General features: G+C 40.9%; 1 long non-coding RNA gene across 1 annotated transcript; it reads left to right on the top strand.

The window, feature by feature from the left end:
- Positions 1 to 6,151: 6,151 nt before the first annotated feature.
- On the top strand, positions 6,152 to 11,858 carry LOC311600275. The gene is made up of 4 exons (XR_014780190.1): positions 6,152 to 6,352; positions 6,922 to 7,027; positions 10,832 to 11,052; positions 11,143 to 11,858. It is a non-coding gene; the product is annotated as an uncharacterized lncRNA (long non-coding RNA).
- The last annotated feature ends 1,529 nt before the right edge of the window (positions 11,859 to 13,387 follow it).

Below are 13,387 nucleotides of genomic sequence, written 5' to 3'. Positions count from 1 at the left end.
TAGCCGGCAGAGTACCTTCCCACACCAAAGACAATAGAACCTCAGGATGCAGGTTATGTGTAGGCACCACTGTGCTTTCTCCAGGTTCAAGGTGAACTAGGCCTTCATGACCATAAAACAAACATTTCACCAACTGCATTCTCTTCTAGCCCTGATTGCAAGGTTTCAGGCATGAATCTTACAGATACTACAGGGCATACTTGCTGCATTAAACCAACACAAATTTATTGTCTTGGTTTTGAGGTAAAAATGAATGAGTTGGTGGTGGCACATTCCCTTTGGAGGCTCAAGAGGAGGGCTACTTTCTTATTTTTTCACCTTATGGAATCCATAAGCAATGTGGCTCATGGGCCCTTCATTTATCAAAACCAGCGATGGCATGCTGATAGTTTCCTTGTGCTGCACTACTCTGACTCTTATTCCTTGTTTTTCATATTGTAAGACCCCTGTGGTGTCATCGGGTCTATCTGGAAATGTCAAGATCATTGCATGTCAGGGTCATCGGGAACTTATTCTTTCTTGCTGTGCCATTGAACATATTCACAGGCCCCCGCGGACTACACATGCACTTCTTTGAAGATCATTTTTCCTCCTGCACATAGACAACTGGTAACAGGGAGTAAAGCAAAATGAAAGCCACAGGTTTATATCATGGGCCCAAGAGGCATTGCACAATAGTAGCTTTAAGGAAAAGAAGCAATGAATATTACACCAGTCAGGCTGCCAGTTACTTAAACATTGCTATTTAAATATATTTACTTTCAAGTTCAGAGAACTTGGCAGCCTGTTTCTGTATCAAAATGGAAACAATTCAAACTATTTCATTCTTACCAGGAAGTAACTAAGCCAACTGATCCAGGATACAGAATCATTTCTCATTTCTCCACAGTCAACACATTGATGGTATGAAGGTAGCACACTGGTCTGGGCAAAGGCCAGATATTAAGGAAGAACAAGCATGGCAGTTTTCCAGGAGATAAGAATACATTATGATAGGCAGAGTTGGGCCCAGGGGTCCTGCTCAAACTAAGGCACCAACCAAGGACAATACAGGCAGTAAACTTTAAACCCCTACCCAGATCTAGCCAATGGACAGAACATTCTCCACAGTTGGGTGGAGAGTGGGATATGACTTTCTCACGTACTCTGGTGCCTCACATTTGACCGTGTCCCCTGGAGGGGGAGACCTGGTAGCACTCAGAGGAAGGACAGCAGGTTACCAAGAAAAGATTTGATACCCTATGAGCATATACAGGGGGAGGTAATCCCCCTCAGGCACAGTCATGGGGAGGGGAATAAGGGGAAAATGGGAGGGAGGGAAGAATGGGAGGATACAAGGGATGGGATAACCATTGATATGTAACAAGAATAAATTAATAATAAAAAAAGAATACATGGTAAGTAAACTTTGCAGCATTTTTTTTTTCAAATCTTTAAGAACAAGACAATCCCTGCTTGTTTCATTGTAGGGAAAGGGAGGTTGTACTATTGAGTTTGCTATTCGGATGCAATAAAAATATATCATAGGGTTTTTAAAAAAACCACATAGAGTTTTCAACTGTATTCAGTTCTTCAGGAGTCAATTCCTGCCCTGTAATTCTAGCAAAGCTGACATCATTCCCATGGAATTTAAAGGACAGTTCTTACCTGACTAGTGGGTGATTTGAGTGTGAATATGTAAGTGGGACAGTTATACCACCAGTAATGGAATAGGCAGTTTTCAGAGAAAACGGCTTGGGAGAAGACAATGAATTCATTTTTAAGTACTTGGAATTTGAAGTGCAGGTGAAAATAGCAGGTTCTTACCAGAGAGAGGCTGAAGAGGAGGCATCACGCAAAGCAAGTTACCTGGAGTCTCAAATATGCAAGTATTCACCTTAGTTCAGTTGCAGGTGCATCCAGCCTTGCTCAGTTCATCTCCAGAGCTACAACCTCCTCTCCTAGCAGCTTTTAAGCTGAGGCTGGGTGGGGTTGGAGGGGTTCCTTGCTCGTGGATGGTGTCGTTGATGATGTCACTGACCACTAGATGACTCTTGTGAGAATAAAATGTTCTCAAAGTCACTTCTCTGGATGCTTTACACCTGTTCTCACCCCACTATGGGCATCCAGACCCTCTGTTATGTGGCCTTCTGTGTTCTAATAGCAAGTAAGTTCTGAGGGTACTTAGCATCACACAGTCTGTCTCTCTCCATATCTCTCCAGAGTTTTCTTATTCTCTGTCCTACTTTGTCTCTTTAAATATAGATCCCACAGATGCTGGAGTCACCCAGTCACCCAGACATGAGGTGACAGAGAAAGGACAAACAGTAACTCTGAGGTGTGAGCCAGTTTCAGGCCACAATGACCTTTTCTGGTACAGACAGACCAAGATACAGGGACTAGAGTTACTGAGCTACTTCCGCAGCAAGTCTCTTGTGCAGGATGCAGGGGCACTCAAGGATCGATTCAAAGCTGAGATGATAAATTCATCCTCCACTCTGAAGATCCAGCCCACGGAAGCCCAAGATTCAGCTGTGTATCTGTGTGCCAGCAGCTTAGCCACAGAGCTACACAAGGAAGCCCAGCCAGTGCAGAAACTCTTGTAGCCCCCTCTCTCTCCAGCCCCTACCAGTTCTGACTGATGTTTTTTGTGCTTCTTTATACAACACAGCAAAAAAAAAAAAAAAAAAAAAAAAAAAAAGCAAAAAACTACTACCACTACCACCACTGCCGCCACTACCACCACCAACAGCAGCACTACCACCACTATTACCACCACCACCACCAATAGCAGCAACAGCAGAAGCAGCAGCAGCAACAGCAGCAACAGCACCACCACCACCACCACCAGCAGCAGCAGCAACTGGGATTGGGGAATGACAAAGAAAATAATACAGCATTAACACAGGAGAGCTTGGGTAGGAAATGGTCTTGCAGGGAGTTCAGAGATTTCTCACATATGGGTTGGGGCTTGAAAGCTCCCATATCATGGAAACATAAGCACCCATGGTGTAGACTCTATGTTTTCCATCCCCATCTGAATGTGGCAGTCCTGGTAAGGGCAGCATCCGTGAACTCTTCTGGCCACTCATTCCATTCTCAGTCTAAGTTGTGAAAAAATCATTTTCGTGCTAGTTTTGATGTGGTGTTTCCATAGAGTTTTCTTATTTGATCACACATATGTGCAGAGCCTAGTACTACCATCAGTCTCTGTAGTCTCATGATGCTTGTGGTTATGATGAGCTTTATGACCTGGACAGTCCCATTATGGGGGACATCACAAACCATCCAAGTCTCCCTTGTCCTGTTTGGTCTTTATGTTTCTTCTGATTTGATATGTATCTATTCTATCTATCATCTATCTATCTATCTATCTATCTATCTATCTATCATCTATCTATCTATCTATCTATCTATCTATCTATCATCTATCTATCTATCTATCTATCTATTATCTATCTATCTATTATCTATCTATCTATCTATCATCTATCTATTATCTATCTATCTATCTATCTATCTATCTATCTATCTATCTATCTATCATCTATCTATCTATCTATCATCTATCTATTATCTATCTATCTATCTATCTATCTATCTATCTATCTATCTATTATCTATCTATCTATCTATCATCTATCTATCTATCTATCTATCTATCTATCTATCACCTATCTATTTCTTCTCAGCACTGGAAATATGTCTCAGGATTTTATTGAAATCTTTATCTTATTTACATTGATGAATGGCTGAGCTCATGAAAAAGATGCCTATATTTGACTCACCAAGGCAATTAGATTGACCCAAGTAAGTTCTTCCTTATAGTCAAATTTCTTCTCCTAACTTTTGAGATGAAAACAGCACAGAATACCATGCAGATTTTTTTATGTGCACTAAAAGACATACTCTACATCTTTGTATGTTGCTTATCCTGGCTCATTGCTTCTTTCAGATTATTTTCCCTTCCTCCTATAGGCTCAGTTTGTTTACATTTATGGCATCTCATCTAATTTAGTCCTTCTTTATTACATGGAAAATGTACACATTGTTTTTATTTCTTAATTTTTTGAACTTATTACTCTGGAACATTCTGTCCCCCCACTTAGTTTCATGATTATAGTATATGCACATTGATCAGATGAACATTTTCTTTCTTTCACCATTAAACATCCAGAAAGCAGGGGATAATACTCTTTTCGTAAGTTATAACACTAAAGGAAGTTAGAAACGCGAGTATTTTGAATAATTCAGTGAGTTTCAACTGAAAATGCCAGGCAAAATTTAGACCTGCTGTTCTGTAGCACACAACATACTCGGCATTCCCTAACCAGTCTGCTTACTGACTCACCAGTCTGATGGCCTGACTTCTCCTTTGTTTCCCAGCAACCCCGAGTGCTGCTTTGCCTTTGTGAATACTTCAGAAAGTCCCAGTATCCTACTCATGTGACACAATGATTGTGAAACACACTTTCCAACTTTTCTACACCCAGTGTTTGTCTATTGAGAACAAGATCACAGCCCCATTGAGGATGGCAGCTGATGCTTCATACTGCTTATGTGTTTTAGTAGTCAAATGTGCTTCCCCTCTCTTGCAAAACATCCTTACACAATTTAGCATCTCCCTGGGCATTTTCTTTGGCAGATTCTACCTCAGTCTCCGCACTTTTCAGCTTTCTAATCACTTACCATGCTGTTGGATGCATCTTTGTAAAAAAAAAAAAAAGAAAGCAACTGTGCTCACTGCTTTCTCACAGTAGGGTATAACAAAACTCATTTCATGATGGAACAGCATGTAGGTAGGTCGAGATTGTTTTTACTGGTGGAAAATATGGTACTTTGGGGACGCATAAGCGCCGCTCAGCTCTGTTGTACTTCTGTTTAAATGTATGAAGCTTACCATTTAGAATTCCTCACTATGGCATTCTTTGATTAAAATGAAAAAAGAAAACTTTGTTCTTTGAAAGATCCTTTTAAGAAGATCGAAACAAAAGCTGCAATATAGACAAAGTGTTTGCAAATCGTCCCTTCAATACAAAGAAAAATAACATTTAAAGTTCTGAGTTGAAGTTCACAGAAGAATCCCTCTCACCCACAGTTTCAAGAGTGTAAACAAGTGGTTGTTTCTCTAAACTAGTGAATTTTGAGGGGAGCTTTGTCTCACAGCATTGCCTTGCTGGATATCACACCTTAAGAAGCCTCTCCGCTTCTGGTTCTGAGTGACTCAAGAATAACTTATGAGTAGCTCATAAGCACTTCTTGAGGCTGATTCTCCAACTTTTGTTTCTCTTATACATATAAAAACAAATTCAATAACGTTTCTTCTAAAAAAAAATACATATATAATACATGGGAAGTGGAGAAATGGCTTATAACTTAACAGTACTTGCTGCTCTTCAAGAAAACCTGAGATCCATCCCTAGCCCCCAGGTAGGAACCCTCACAATTTCCTGTGTCTGCAGTTCTAGGACATCTGATGCCATCTGGCCTCCTCAGGAAGCTGCACCCACTTTGGCACACATGTGCACACACACACACACACACACACACACACACACACACACACACACACAATACATCTTAAAATTGTCCATTTGAGATAAGAATAAACAAAAAGGAAAAAATTAAAGAAACATTTTAAAGAAAAGAAAAGAAAAGGCCAGTGTTTGGCTGTGAATCTGGGTTTCTGTTTCAATCCATTGCTGGATAGAGCCTCTCAGAGGACGCTAAACTCCCATCTGCAAACACAGTAGAGTAGAGCATCATCAATAGTGTCAGAGGCTGTCTCTCTCCTATGGAATGGGTCTCAGGACAGGTCAGCCATCGGTTGCACATTGCCCCAATCTCTGCTCTGTCTTAATCCCTGCATATCCTGAAGGCAGGATAAATTCTGGATGGAAGTTTTGTAGGTGGGTGGGCATTCCCCTCTCTCCACCAGAAGTCCTGTCTGGTTAAAGGGTACCCTTTCTAGCCTCCATGACTGTTGCCACCAGGTGTTTCAGCAAGACTCACCCCCATATCCTCCAGGAACCCACCCGGTTGCAGGACTCCATATTGTCTAAGAGGTCCCTCCACCCATGGTTGCTCCACTCTCTGCAAGCCCTCTGTCCTTTCGCCCTGCTCAGCATATATCTGATCTCCACCCTCATTTTCCTCAGTGTGCCCTCTCCTATCCTGTTCTCTCTCTTGGTGGAGTGTAGGGAGCCTTGTAGAAGAGATGTGGTAAGGATGAGATAGAATGACCTGGAGGGGACTGGAGATCTACAAGAAGACCAACAGTCCCATCAAACCTGGGCTCAGAGGGGCTTACAGATACTGAAACACCAACCGAGGACCAGGAAGGACTAGACCCAGAGAGACTCGCTACACATGGGTACCTAACGAGAAGCTTGGTTTCCATGTGGGCCTCTCAGAAAGGCGATGGGGCCTGTCTCTGAAATGGTCTCAGTTGCGTGCCTTTCCATCACCTCACCCTTGTGTGGCTGCCTTGCCAGGACACTGTGAAAGAGGAAGTACACAATCCTGACGAGACTCAAAGTGCTAGAGTGGGCTTGCGAGGGATGGTCTCACCTTTTCTGAGGAGCAAGGGAGGGGAGATCCGGGCATGAGGGAAGGACAGAAGGGGAGGGGCTAGAAGGAGAAGGAGGAGGGGGATACAATTGAGATGTAAAGTAAATAACTAAATAAATTAATAAAAAGGGAATGTAGCCTATTCTAATCATTCTTATTGTAGTATATTTTAGTTAAAAATAAGGTTGCATAATCATAAAAAGATTGCTTCACTACAGAAAGGACAAATTCTATTTATTTATTTTTCACTAGGTCTCTAATTGTGTGTTGATAAAACACAAAAGATGTACTGGGGATTAATAATAGGGTTATTAACATCGCCACTTGTTCATTAGAAATTCAGAATATATATTTTGGATGTTGCTGTTGCAGGCATTTGGGTTGTCTGCAGGCAACTCACGAAACTATTCAAAATGGCCACTGCTGTTGTCTGAATATTTTCTGAAGTGATGGATGATTACAAATTCTCTGTTCAATGGTAAGCTATTAAAAACAAAACACCTATGAGCCTATCTGATGTTCAGTCTTTCTGACAGTGAGAAATTTCTCATTGAAATGGGCTCATCAGGTGGATTATCACTGAAGAATTCCTGCTTCTAAAAGTCTCTACAAAGTCAAAGAGATAAACTATTCATAGCAGCGATCTCACAGACAGGAGTAATTCAGAGCCTGTTATAGTCAGCACAACTGGCCAGGCTCTCTCTGATGAAGAAAACGTGATTGAGAGGACTCCCAAGGCAAAGGAAATTAGACTTTGTACACAAGCAAAGCCAAAAATCAGTCAACACAATTATTGCAAAAGCTTAACGGATGATTAAAGGAACACCTGTGGTCGATGCGCTGTGCCAAAGGGAATTCAAAGTTCCTCAGAAAAGATATGAAACTGCTTGCTGGCTTGAAGTTCACTTCCTCCTTGCCATCGAGGTACCAAAAGGAGGATGTTTACAACTGAGAGATGCTGCAGGTTCCTACTACACCCTGAAGATGTCACTGGATGCTGGAAACAATGACCCGGTGCACACTTTCAGGAGGAAGAAGCCGAAAGATAATGTATATAGCTTTCTCAGTCCTACTTAAAAATTTAGGATAAAAAAATGCACCTGCATTAGAACATTAAGGACTTAAATAAAAACCACATACCATCATGTATACGAAGGGAAGAGAGGAGTGATTTGGGTCTTGTGTCTCTGGGGAGACAAGAGAAAGGTTTGTTTTAGGTTTACTAAGTCAAATAAGGTAACCAGGAAAATCCCATGAGAGGGAAAATTCAGGATCTTTGAAGGAAACTGGCATGGCTTCCGAGGAGAATACTGGATCCAGAAGCTTGCCAAGCAATGACTCTGAAAATCACAAATATGGAGAGGTTGACAGAGATGCCTAAGAAGATTATGGAAAATATTTAAGTTATATGATCTTCGGTTATATTTTGACAAGGGAACCTGTTGAATTAATTGTTAAAATTGAAACTCTTGGAAAAGTGTGATGCAGATGAAAGGGGAAACAGGCAAAAGGTAAAGAGAAAAACTTAGCTATAAGACTATGTGACAGAAGAAATAAGAGGTATCAAACATTTATTTTAATAGCTCTGATTTAAGAGATTTCAAGAGTTTATAAATTTCATCTCTCTCACCAGGGAACATCATAGAGATAAAGTCTAGCAGAATATATTTGGAAGACTAATGCTTTGGGCCTAGGTTCAGACATAAGTTAATGAAGGCACTCTATGCCAGTGAATACTGCTTGTTAGATTATAATTCTTTTAAGAATTCAAAAGGAGCCATTTTAAACATTCAGAAATTCAATTTAATCTTCCTTCAAGGACTAGGAAATAGCACATTGAGAGAAAAATGATAAAATGTGTGTTACAGTAGAGGAAATAAAAATTATAATAGAAAAACAATTAAAGCCTGGAACATAACATAATCAAGGAAAATTACCAAATTGATAATGGAAAGGATAGATTAGTTTTCCCTAGGACATTACAAAGGCTTTTTTCTTTTTTTAAACATTTATTTGTTTATTTGTGTGTGTATGTGCATCTGTGTGTGTGCATGCACATGTGCATGCCTATGTGAGTTTATGTGTATCACCTCCACACAGGTGCCCATGTAAGACAGAGGGTGTTGGCTTCTCCTGGAACAGGAGTTACAGGTAGGTGTTAGCTTCCTAATATGAGTCCTGAGAACCAAACCTGGGTCAACTCCAAGAACAGCACATGCATCCTACTGCAAAGAGAAGCTCCTTTGATGTGTGTATAAGGATAGAAATTGAGAACTCAGGTAGGAATTACACTGGTTTAAGAAACTGGTTGTTTTAGCTGAACCCCTGGGCCCAAATCTGCCTATCATAATGTTCTAATTGTAGGACAATACAGGCAGTAAACTTTAAACCCCTACCCAGATCTAGCCAATGGTCAGAACATTCTCCACAGTTGAGTGGAGAGTGGGGTATGACTTTCACACGTACTCTGGTGCCTCATATTTGACCATGTCCCCTGGAGGGGGAGACCTGGTGGCACTCAGAGGAAGGATAGCAGGCTACCAAGAAGAGACTTGATACCCTATGAACATATACAGGGGGAGAAAGTCCCCCTCAGGAACAGTCATAGGGGAGGGGAATAAGGGGGAAATGGGAGGGAGGGAAGAATGGGAGGATACAAGAGATGGGATAACCATTGAGATGTAACAAGAATAAATTAATAAAAAAATTTTAAAAAAGAAACTGGTTGTAATACATTCTTCTCTACAATCCCTAGTCATGGGTAGTAGGCTCCGTTTCCAACAGGAAGCATGACTTCTCTGCTGTAGAGTAGGCCTTACGTTCAATCAGACAGCTGTTAGCTACTGGCAGGGTAGAAATGCCACTATTGCACCCCTAGGGCTGTCTTGCCATACTGGTCATTCTTGTAGCTTTTAGATTTTACACCTAGGTAGGATCACTCATTGCTTTCCTCCCTGGGCAGCTTCTAGTACTATGAAAGCTAGTTCTTTGGGAGGAGGCTTTTGAGTCAAATCTAGATTGATTCTTCTGTGTTCTATATCCAAAGTGTGTAGTTTCTTCAGCAATAAAAGGACTTGTTTTCAAGACTTGATTTCTGGAAGAAAAATCAAGGCCAACAACCATAGCCTATATTGTTTTGGAAGTCTCTTAGACTCTCCTGATTAACAACTTAAAGGAGGTTACTCATGTCTGGTATTGGAGTTTTTATTGGAGTGCCCATGGTTGTTGAGGGTTGCATTGTTATCCCAAATGACATAAATTCATTTTAAATACACACACACAAATTTTTAGGAAAATATAAAATTATATCACTCCTTATGGCTTTTCAGACATTCTTAGTGCTATTTATCTCTTCTCTCTCTCCCTTTTTTTGTGTTAATAGTTTATTTTATAACACTATATGCTAGGGCAGGTTCTAGGTACACCCTAGGATACTGTGGCCTGATTCTGAGTGTTTCCTATGTATTTGTATTGCATCTTCTGTCCTAAGTCCTATAGCCAGATTTGGCCTTCTCTGTGTGTGGGTCTCAGGATGCTCTCATTAGAAAAGCAGTATAAGAAGGGCATAAGGCATGCACACATACACGCATGCTTATACACTCTCACATACAGTCACACAAATACAGACATACACAGGCACAGGGGTGTACACACACACACACACACACACACACACACACACACACACACACACACATTTTCATAAGCACAAAGATACACATTGATACTAATTCTAGAGAGGGAGGTATGGACATTGCTGATCTTCCACCTTAAGGCTGTTTCTATACCAAGCTTCCAAGCCTGCCTGTCATTTGTTTCTCTCCATTGTCTTGACATAAGAAAAATCCTGTTACCTTTCTACGCTCCAGTAGATGCTCTCCCGCCCCTACAGATGCTCAGCTCTAGTTAACTCAGGGGGATAACAACAACAAAATCAGCAATTTACTAGCAAAAGAGAACACGATGGCCTTGGGAGGAAAAAGAATGAATAAATCTTGGGGATGGTTGGAATTAATGGTGAGTGTGGATAAGACCAAAATACATTGAACACATTTATGAAATTTTCAAGGAGTAAGTGAAAACTACCACTAAAAGAAGAAGTGTCCAGTAAGTAATTTGATATGTGATATATCAGGGAAAGTAGAGTGGGGGCGACAGATGGGATAATCACTGAAGCTCCAAGGCTTTGAGAAATAACTATCTGCAGGGGTGCTTTGAGTCTTTAGATGACCTACCCATGCATGTACCAGAGCAATCATTTATTTTATTTTCTCTTCTATAGAGGATCAGTGTTCACTTTTGAAGGGTCGTCCTTTGAGCAGCGATGGAGACAATGGTATCGCCACAAGGTCGTCCCCACCTTGGAGAAACAGGTCCTATAGACTTCAGCCTTGTCTTCTCATGCTTGCATGTGATTTTATTATGATTGAAGAAGCCACTGCCTCATCTTGCCATGACCACCAATTTCCTTTTTCTGCATGATCCTTTGTTTCTTGAAAGCAGGTGAGTTTCCAGAAATAAAGAATCTGCAGTTTTGGTCATTGCTTGTCATGGTTTCAGTTACATTATTTATTTTCTACTCTCTCTTTTCAGAACCAACAAACACTGGAGTCTCTCAAACACCCAGGCACAAGGTGACAGGGGAGGGACAAGAAGTAACTCTGATATGTGAGCCAATTTTGGGGGCATAGTGCTATTTTCTGTTACAGATTGACCATTGTGCAGGAACTGGAGTTCCTGATTTATTTTTGCAACCAGGCTCCTATCGATGATACAGGGATTCCCAAAGAATGATTCTCAGCTCAGATACCCAATGAGAAGCTCTCCACTCTGAAGATCCATCCCATACAAGCCCAGGACTCAGCTGCGTATCTGTGTGCTAGCAGCTTAGCCACACAGCTCCAGATTCACATCCAGCTGAGGCAGAGACCATATGCTCTCTGGCTGTCCACCTCCCAGAAGCAATTCTCAACAGTAATCCTGAGGTTTCCTCACAACAGGAAAGATATGGGTTTAGTGTCTTCCCTGTCCCTAGAGGAGACAAGAGCTGGTAGTATTGAATATCACATTAAGAAGCCTTCGGTAGGCAACTACACAGGGAAAGGTATGGTGTGTGTGGCGGGTGACAAGCAGAGCAGACAGAGCTGATTCATAAGACCCCTCCTGTTTTTCATGAGTGTGAGTAAGTCTATGATTAAGTGCATGTAGCATTGAGTGGGCTTTTCATACGATCGTGTGAGCTGAAGACTGAGTAGCCAGGCAGGTTCCAAAGAATGATCCTGTTGCTTTCATTACAGCTTCACTACCAGTTTTTGTCTCCTCTCTTTAAAAACACCCAGCTTAGGGTGTCAGGAGAGAGAGGAATGGGGGGAGGGAGAGGGAGGGTGGGGGTGGGACTGAGAGGAGAGGAGGGAGAGGCTGGAATCCGTCTGTAAAGGGATTAAAGGGATTAAATAAGCAAATAATTGGGGAAACATGTATATCAATACAATTTTGAGAATAAAATCAGTTATTTAGAGAATAAAATGTCATTTAAAAAACCCCAACAAACCAACCAAACAAAACACCCAATTTTCATGCCACAAGGGGTAGACCGTGCCTGACATTGTCTGGATGGCCAGGAACAAAAAGCTGGATAGCTCAAAGAACTAGTTTAGACCAAAGACTATTGACAAGATAGAATCTCAGTGAAATTATTCCTAGTCATATTCTACCCCACTCATAAATCAGTGCCTAGCCCAGTCAACAGCAGAGAGGCTTCCTCCTGCGGCTGATGAACAGCTACAGAGACCCACAGCGAAACGTTGTGTGGAGCTCAGGGATCCCTGCAGAAGAAGGTGAGGAAGCATTATAGGAATCACAGGGGTTAAGAATATCACAAGAACCCACAGAGTCAACTAAACAGGCCTCACAGGGGCTCCAAGAGACTGGAGTGATAACCAGGGATCCTGTGTGGGTCTGAACTAAGTTCTCTACATATTTGTAAGAGTTGTTTAGCTTGGTGTTCTAGTGGTAGTCAGGGATGTCTTTGCTTCTTGTCTGCTTTTAAGACTCCTTTACTCTGGCTGGATTGCCTAGTCCAACCTTGATATGAGGGTTTTGCCTAGTCTTACTGTAATTTGTTATACCATATTTGGTTGAGATACCTGGGAGGTCTGTTCACTCCTGAAAGTATTTAAAAAAAAGAGTACATCTGGGATAGAAGGGAGGAATATTGTTTTCTATCATCATTTTCTTACCTAGAAAAAAAAAGGTACTCCTTTGTATGACACAAATATCCTCCTAGTGCTTTTACCCTTGTCAATCATCATTGTAACTGTGAAGGAGGATGCCCTGAGGTATGTAAAGCCATGTAGGCATAGGAAATTGTATATGCTTCTTTTGTCAAAACATTTTCTTCTTTGTTTTTGAGTTTGTTGGCTGCATACATACATCATAAACTTTTTACAATCAAAAAATATTAAAAATATATTGTACTTTTTTCTTTTCAAATTGCATAAAGAATTCAAAAGCAAAATGGTCATATTTACTCATTCCCCTGAGAGATAAGCAAGATAAATCATAAAGAAAGAATACTTTGTAAAATACTCTTCAAAATTATACAAGTAATATGACCTTATGTAAGAAAAGAACATGTCAATAAATCAGAGGAGATCCTTGTTGAAGTTCATACCCACTGTCATAAGGAAGGAGAAAATTATACATTATATTTTTGGCTAGCTGGAGAATGAGGAAAAAAAACAGGAAAAGCAGAGAGAAATGATCAGTCTTACCTTAGTCTATTTGTTTTTCTTTCTAAGTTTGAAGCACTATTTACCACCAAATGTAAATTTAAAGG

Source organism: Acomys minous, assembly GCF_964271855.1.
Source record: "Acomys minous genome assembly, chromosome: 6".
NCBI classification, from domain to species: domain Eukaryota; kingdom Metazoa; phylum Chordata; class Mammalia; order Rodentia; family Muridae; genus Acomys; species Acomys minous.
This window is presented reverse-complemented; position numbering and strand designations above follow the sequence as displayed.